Below are 8,825 nucleotides of genomic sequence, written 5' to 3'. Positions count from 1 at the left end.
CAAGCCTGACTTTGAACGACTCAGACCCTCACCATTATTTTATAGACAAACGTTTACTGCTTTGGCTTAGGTGTTTTCTTGCCTTTGCGTGTTGCTCTGTATTATTTTGGCAATTTCATTGAAAAACAAGATAAATCTATTTTGCTTATGTTGGATTGTTCAAAGTCAAACTGTCTTCAGTTTTCTGTTCCCTTCTTCACTGCTAATTAAAATTTAATTACTGCTCTTTAAATGATGACAAAAATGTGATACTTTAACGTATATTCTCATTGAAACTGGTGATTACAGGAGTGTCTGTGATTGTTTTATAATTGTTTTCAAATATTTTCCTTGGCTATTTTCATTATTGCTTTTGTTCCTGTCTTCTAATCAGGAACACAAGGTTACACAAAAGATCTTCCTAAGGAGTAGGATGTTTGGCAGAAAAAAATACATGTACAATTAAACATTTTCATCTCTTAAGAGACTGAAAAGCTCAGAAGACATTTTGTTATTACTGGTATGATTAAGATGACTTGAATGTTTTGGTTCTTAAACTAAGTGAAATGCATGTACAATGTTACACTTGTTCCAAAAAATGATTATGGTTTATTCTTTTCTGCTTCAATGAGAATACCTTACAAGGTTGGAGGGCATATTTATTTTAGGGTAGAAGGGCTAATGTTAGAAAGCCAAGGGAGCACTGCCTATCACATATCAGTTAATTATACTTATGGCATATGAGTATATAAACATACAAATATGAAATGAGTGAGAAATGTGTGATTTACACAATTGATTCAATGACAACTAATACCAGAAAACAATTCTCTACATTTATATAAACTATTATATCTAGTGAGGCTTTAAACTTTTTACAATATATATTTTAACATATATGCCAAAATATTTGTTTATATGTAACTGTTTATTTTTAGTTTTTGTCCATCATGAAGCTTGAAATCTTGACCTGGATGATGTCTGTCAGGTCTTCAGCTCAAGACTAGTGCTCTGCCACTTGAGCCACAGCCAGTTTTCTGGTGGGTCATTGGAGATAAGAGTCTCACGGACTTTCCTACCTAGGCTGATTTGAAATATGATTCTCACCTGTCAGCCTCCTTAGTAGCTAGGGTTACAAGCATTAGTCATTGGCGCCTAGCTACATAATTATTATTTACAAATTTATGAAGTATGGAATGGTAATCCCATTCATTTATATGTTACTTAACGATGAAGCTACATCATATCCATTAATTTCTGCATGTAACATTTCTTTATAATGAGAATGCTCAAAAACTTATCTTCTGGCTATGATGAAATATCGATTCTTAACTATAATCACTTTGCTTCTTGTAGTATAAAATTAATATATTTACTTTTAATCATGGAAGTCTACCAATTAAAGTTATATAAAACATGAATTGTAAAGTGAAAGAAATTCATAGTTCCATTGCTTGTTTAAAGAAAATGATTATGCATTTTTTAAATTATATTGCTTTAGAATGTGTAATATTCATTGATTTAACTTAAAATTGATAACAATTACATATATCAAGTTGATTCAAACTTGTAATTGAAAATTGCACACTTAACACAAATATACTTCCACTTTCTTCTAACACATAATTAAAATAACAGTATAGGAAAGTTTGGTGTTAGTTATTCATGTGTAGAATCATAGAAAACCAGGAGGCTAAGACCTGAATATTTTAGTTCAATATAGGTCCAAACAGACAAAAATGTGAAAACTTATCTCCAATTATCTAGCAGGAAGCAGAAGGTGAGGATGTGGCTCAAGGAATAGTGTGTCATAAGCCATGAGCAAAAAATGCAACAAAGACCATTAAACATTGAGTTCAAGCCCTAAAAATGGCATATACAGAAAAGACAACAACAAAAAAGTAGTATGAACATCAATAATAAAGACAAAATAATAGAAAAGAACATGAGAAATGTGTGAACATCTGGAAGTCAGAAATCATTTGACAGAATTTTGATTCATGAGAGGTAAAAGTCACAGTATGATTTGAACAATCTCATTGAAGTCATTTGTGTTGAAACCTGGCTATTGGGTAACATGTGAAAGAGCAGACTGGATTACCTGACATAGCAGACATTGCCTGTAACTATACACCATCCCACTCTTCAAAAATCTAAAATCATGATTGTTATTTTTAAAAGACCCTCATGCTAGAGACTTTTTGGTCCACACAGACTGGGGTCCTTATTTTGAGGCTTTAGACAAGTGATTTTTTTTATAACCACTGCTGTTTTACTCCCCTTCCCTGATGCAGCTATACCTTACTAAACTGGCACCAAGCCACTCCCTAGAATTGGGCAAGAGCATTTGCTGGTGCTCTTCCAATGTCTCTCTGTGGCTCTGGATTGCCAGACTCTTGTAGCTAAGATGGGTTACTTTGTTATCCAGGTGGCCTCAAACTGGAGATAAACATGTAATGGATATGTCAACCTGAGTTAGTTTCAAACTATGATCTTCAGATCTGAGCCATTATGCTCAGCCCAGTATTTCCAGTAAGTTACTTAATCTTTCTGACACTCAGGTTCTTCCTGTGTGGAAAGTGAAAAGAATTACGTTGTGCACCTTAGAATCCAGTGGGAGTTATGACTGGGTACAGGAAGTATAAGTGTTCAGGATGTGTGGACAGAGTCTGACACTCTCATAAAACTATTGGTATTTGTATTGAAATTAATTCCAGGAATTGGAAACAAGGGGGATTTTTCTGTTCTTTTTTTATCCTTTTATGGACATTGAAAGAGCCACAGAAATTCAAGGAGAACAGGGAAACAAATGCAGCAGTTGTAGATATTTTATTCATAATGAGCTATACCTCTTGTGGACAGGAACAGGAGGGAAAATCAGAGAGAACAAAGTGATGAGATTGTCAAACAAGAAGTGAACTCATTAGCGACTTATAAGATGGTGATATGTATGTACACTACCTTAACAAAAACCATTTGAAAAATCCAGGTTGATGATTCTCTCTTCCAATTTTTGTAGAGACCCTTAAGACAGGCTCACGTGGAGTTTTTGAAGGTCACATTATATGATAATTAATGTAGAGCCAGAATCTCTTAAGAAATGTTATAAAACGTATTTCATTCTTAGTACCTCTTTCTCTTTGAGTGGCGATTCTATATGTTGTTGTCAGAGCTAAATTTTTACTTTTTGTTTTTAGTACTTGTCAGGTGTTGAATCCTTCTTAAAGCTTTGTGACAAAGTCTGCTACATCTTGGCACCCTGCCCCTAACTAAAATGGTAATTAATCTTTGAAATTAATGTACTTGAGTATGAGTTTTATTTATTGATTTAATTTTTCGGTGGTGGTGAACTGTGGGCCTGGTTGCCATACCTCAGCAATTCAGCTCAAGATTAGTGCTCTACCACTTGAGCCACAGTACCATTTCTACCTTTTTATGTTTAGGGGTGCTGAGGAATCAAACCCAGGGTCTCGTGCATTCAAGTAAGCTGTTTACAACTGATCCACCATCTCAGCCCCTATGAGTGCATGTTTGTGCATGGGTCTATCAAGTAAATCTATTGAGCAAATGAACTCATTTGCCACTAGACATATTCAAAATTATGAATTATCTGATATTTTAATGAATAAAAATGTTATCATTGATACGAGGAAGTGTTTGTCTCCCCATACTAAAAACATGGAGGAGGGTATTTTAAACTAAAACTACAAAAGAAATTTTAAGATCTTGTTGCTAACAAATGTGTCCAGGTGTTATTACATTAAACAGAAAATTCAAAATGGTTTTTCTTCATGAATACAGAGATCAAAGGTGTTACAATTCTTATTCCAAGATGCAAATTAAAGGGGAAAAACAGTCAGGAGGTAAAATTTATATTGAATGTTAATAGATAAAGAGTAAAAGAAGATGCTAGATGACAAACTAAAGACAAAGCAATATCAGAGCACTGTATGCTCAATATTAAATAAGAAGGTTTAATTGAAAAATTGAGCTGGAATGTGCACATCAGGCAAAAGCAAGAAATCAGAGCCTACCACCTGTCGTGACTGCCTCGACCGGCAAGGATGACGCGACAACAGGTTATTCTTTCAGGCGGTTTATTCAGGATCTTTTACAACATCTCTCTCCTGCTTCTTCCTGCTTCTCTTTCCCTCCACCCCCGCGTTCTGGTTATAAGCCTCCTGGATGGCCAATCCCGAAGCGCCACGTGGCATATACCGATAGGGCTGCAAACACGGAAGCAAACTAGGAGCCAAGTCATAGCCATATAAGGAGTTGTTTTTTACAGAGAGCACTCATCACTGGGAAGACGGAAGGCGGGAGCCAGCGCCATCTTTGGTCGCAGCCGCGCCAGCTACAATGTTGCTTTTGTGGCCGCGCCTTACAGCTGCGCCGTCTTTGGGCGCGGCTCCTGCAGCTCTCCACAGCTCCCCCTTTTTTGTTTTATTAAGCAACAGGTAAGAGTAGAGGTTGGGCCTCTGTCTAAAACATTAATGAGAGGACTTTGCACTGGTCTTCGCCTGAGGGGCGCCTTCCCCAGTGATGACCAGGCCCGTCCGATGCCTTTTTTGCAGAGGTGGGATCTTGGGCATCAACCCACTTGCAACCCAACATGCTCTTCTTGGGCTCACGCCAGGGAGTGATTCCCAAGTGCAGTGCATTTGCCTCGCACCCTGAGCTATTCTTTTAACGTGGCAAGCCATGCGTAGGGGGACTGTCGGGCCTCAATGGCAGTGAAGGCCTGGACCACCATAGCCATACTCCTGCGCTGCGAGCTCCTAATCCGGCATATGCACCACAGGCACAGCAAGATCACCAATGCCAGGATACCAATAAGGGAGCCCATTCCCGCCCACTCCTTCAAATGATCCACAGCTGTCAAACTCTCCAGTCCAATTGCCTAAAAGATAAGGGCATCGGTCTCGGGAACACGGACAGGATCCTCCATCTCGGCACTGTTCTTACAGGCTGTATCTTTGTGCTGGCGATCAGAAGAATCATCACCACCCCTTGCATCTTGTGCTTCTTCTCCTTGGACCCTCCTAATGAGTCGTTCAGGTACCCAAACCGGATCCTGTTGGTCCTGTGGAAAAACACAAACAGAACCTCGTGCCCATGTTAGCACGGGATCAGGCCCGCGCCAGAGCCCTGTCAAAATATCTTTCTATTTTACCATTCCTTTTGTTAGACCTTGAAACTTGTTATGCCTGTCTGCCGCAGACAGGCCTTGAGCATCCAAATTTTAAAAAATTAATAGTGAATAAAGCAAGAGAAAGCCTTTCCTTAGGGGTACGGCCATGGCCAATTCCCCCTTTTTGTTTTTGTAAAGTCTCCTTTAGCGTGCGATGTGCACGTTCTACGATGCCTTGACCTTGAGGGTTATAGGGCAACCCATGAAGAAGTTGAACATCCATTGCTTTTTGGAGAAAAATTGATTTCCTGCATATGCAGAACCATTTTCAGTTTTGAGTTGTTTTGGTTTGCCCCAAGCTGCCCACGCCTCTAGGCAGTGGGTAATAACCTGATGTGCCTTTTCTCCAGTTATAGGGGAGGCATATATAATGCCAGAGCATGTGTCTACAGAAACGTGTACGAATTTCTGGCATCCAAATTCAGGTACATGAGTAACATCCTTTTGCCATATTTTAAGAGGCAAAAGGCCTCGAGGATTAACACCAACACTCAGTAATTGGAGATAAATTACACAATGAGGGCAATCTAAAACTATTTGTCGGGCATCTGCACGGGAAAGTCGAAATTGTTTTTGTAAAGCTTTTGAGTTAACATGAAAGTTATTATGAAAAGTTTTTGCTCTATCCAAATTTGAACTAAGAAAAATCCAATCTTGACGGGTATAGCAATCAACAATATCATTGCCTTCGCTTAAAGGGCCAGGCAGACCAGTATGGGAGCGAATATGTAAGGGATAGAAAGGGTGTTGTCGTTGCCAAAGCAATCGTTATAAGCGACAAAACAAATATCCAACAGGAGAGGCCAATAAAACAGGCAGCCTCCAAGACTCTTAAAGCATTTATAACATAAGCAGAGTCTGAAATTAAATTAAAAGGAAAAGGACAAGTTTGAAACACTTTTACAACAATTTGTAGTTCCACTAATTTGGAGCACCGGCTTGAAACTGGTGGCGGACTGGATCATGGCCTTCCACCATGTACACGCCGCATCCCGTTTTAGAGCCATCGGTAAAAATATTGCAAGCTCTAGCAAGGGGATTTAAGGAGGTAACTTTAGGAAAAACTACGGCATGCTCTTTTAGAAAATTTAACAGGGGATGTTTTGGAAAATGGTTATCTATCTGTCCTTTAAAACTACATTGTAAGACTGCCCAATCATCTACAGTAGCACATAATGTTTGTACTTGATGATTAGTATATGGAACAATAATGAAGCATGGAGCATTGCCAAAATATTGGACGCACTGCTGAACCCCCAACAACACCAGACTGACTACCGCAGAAGGGTAATACTCAATGGATTTTGCCGGAGAAACTTTTGGGTAAATCCAAAGCAATGGGCCATCTTGCCATTAAAGCCCTGAAGGTTGAACACATGTAGGGGGAATACACAAAGTAATTGGCTCACCTTCCTTAACTCTTTTTAAACATGCCTTTTGCAACTGATGCTCTACCTTTCGTAGTGAATCACGTGCCTCATCCGTAAGCTGTCTTGGAGAATCTAATGCAGAGTCTCCCTGTAGCATGTTATATAAGGGCTTAAGTTCATAATTTGGCAGCTTAAAATAACATCGGATCCAATTAATGTCTCCCAATAACTTTTGATAATCATTCAGGGTTTTTAAATGATCCTTCCTCAATTCTACCTTTTGGGGTACAATATGAGATTTATGTATGGTAGCCCCTAAATATTCAACAACAGAGTGTTGTTGTACTTTCTCAGGGGCAATAAACAAGCTTTTAGCATTTAACAGCTTGGTAAGTTCCTCATAAGCTTTGTGTAGTAATTGCTCTGATTTAGAGGCCAACAAAATATCATCCATATAATGAATGCAGCGCACCTTGGGATAATTTTGTCTAAGCGGCTTAAGAGCCTGGGCCACAAATAACTGACACATGGTTGGACTGTTTGCCATGCCCTGGGGAAGTACTACCCATTCGTACCTTTTGTCCGGTTCCTCATAATTACAGGAAGGGAGGGTAAAAGCAAAACGTTCAGTGTCCCTAGCAAATAATGGAATAGAAAAGAAACAATCCTTTATGTCAATGACTATAACAGGCCAATTTTCAGGTAGGGAAGAAAGAAGCGGTAAGCCCCTCTAAACTGGACCCATAATTTGCATTTGTCCATTGATTGCTCGCAAGTCATGTAGCAATCTCCACTTTCCAGATTTCCTTTTTATTACAAAAATAGGAGTATTCCAAGGAGAAACAGAAGGCTTAAGGTGCCCCAGTTCTGGTAGTACAGGGTGACTGAAGGGAAATGTCACCTATTCTGTGATTGCTTGAACCTCCTCGAAGTCAGATTCCTCAAGGGAATTGAACTCTGTAAAATCGGGGTACAATTTTGACCTTGGCCTTTTTGCAGTGCCACTAGCAACACTGCCTCTCTCTGATCTTTCTTCCTGCAGTCTCTCTAAAGTTGCTTGCCCAATCTCCACTACCTCGCTGCAGCGCTGATCCTCCAGGCAACTTCTCACTAACCTCCAAATTGTTCTTATACCATTCTTAAGTGTTCCTTGTTCATAAGCAAAATCTAAGTCCTCTCCCAACTTCTCCCATGAGGCTACCTTAAGGCTCCCGGAGACTACGAACCAAGGAGCTACAATGTTGCATTCATCAAGGAATGTCTGTAAAGTACCCTTCCCTAACTTTAGTCCTTTCGAGCTTAGTAGCTCTACCAGGGCCAGAAAAATTGGATGAGAGGTCGCGGCGCCCATCTTAGTTACTTTTTGTTACTTTCACTTTAGGCCTGTATTTTATTTCTTTTTTTTTTTTTAATTTAATTTAATTTTATTTGAGAACATATTGTACAGAGGAGTTACAATTACATGAGCAGGATAATGCATACATTTCTTACCAAGCATTGCAGCCTCCTCCTTTGTTTACCCTTCACCTCCCTTCCCAGCCTCCCCCTTCCCTCCCACCCAATCATACCCTCCCCCCCACCGACATTGTAATGCTGGTTTTGACATGACATTTTGTACTTCTCATTGTTGCAACAGGTCCACCTGAATCCTTAAACGACTTGTTTGTCCCCATCTCCTCCACATGTTATACTGACATCAAATATAGTGAAAGCGGGGGTTACACTGTGGGGGAGGGACATACAAAGCAACAAAGAAATAATCTTATAAATGCGTTAGAAACACATGCATGAAAGAAACAAAAACATTAAAATACATATTTGAGGGTTCGTTTTCCTAACATCACATTATCTGACTTTTTCTGCTTGACTCATACCTATACTAGATATTGCAAATAAGGGAAACCATGGGACCTATGTTTCTTTGGGCCTGGCTTACTTCACTTAATATAATTTTTTCCAAGCTTTTCCATTTCCTAACAAATGGGGAAATGTCATTCTTTCTGATGGAGGCATAGAATTCCATTGTGTATATATACCACATCTTCTTGATCCATTCATCTACTGAGGGGCATCTGGGTTGGTTCCATGTCTTAGCTATGGTAAATAATGCTGCAATAAACATAGTTGTGCTGGTAGCTTTAGTGTGGCCTTGTTTGTGATCATTTGGGTAAATGCCCAAAAGTGGGATTGCTGGGTCATAGGGGAGCTCTATGTGAAGTCTTTTGAGGAACCTCCATACTGCTTTCCAAAGTGGTTGAACAAGTTTACATTCCCACCAACAATGA

Source organism: Dipodomys spectabilis, unplaced genomic scaffold (assembly GCF_019054845.1).
Source record: "Dipodomys spectabilis isolate Male_0828 unplaced genomic scaffold, ASM1905484v1 ptg000270l, whole genome shotgun sequence".
Classification (NCBI taxonomy): domain Eukaryota; kingdom Metazoa; phylum Chordata; class Mammalia; order Rodentia; family Heteromyidae; genus Dipodomys; species Dipodomys spectabilis.
The sequence above is the reverse complement of the archived record's forward strand: the minus strand, read 5'-3'. Positions refer to the sequence as shown.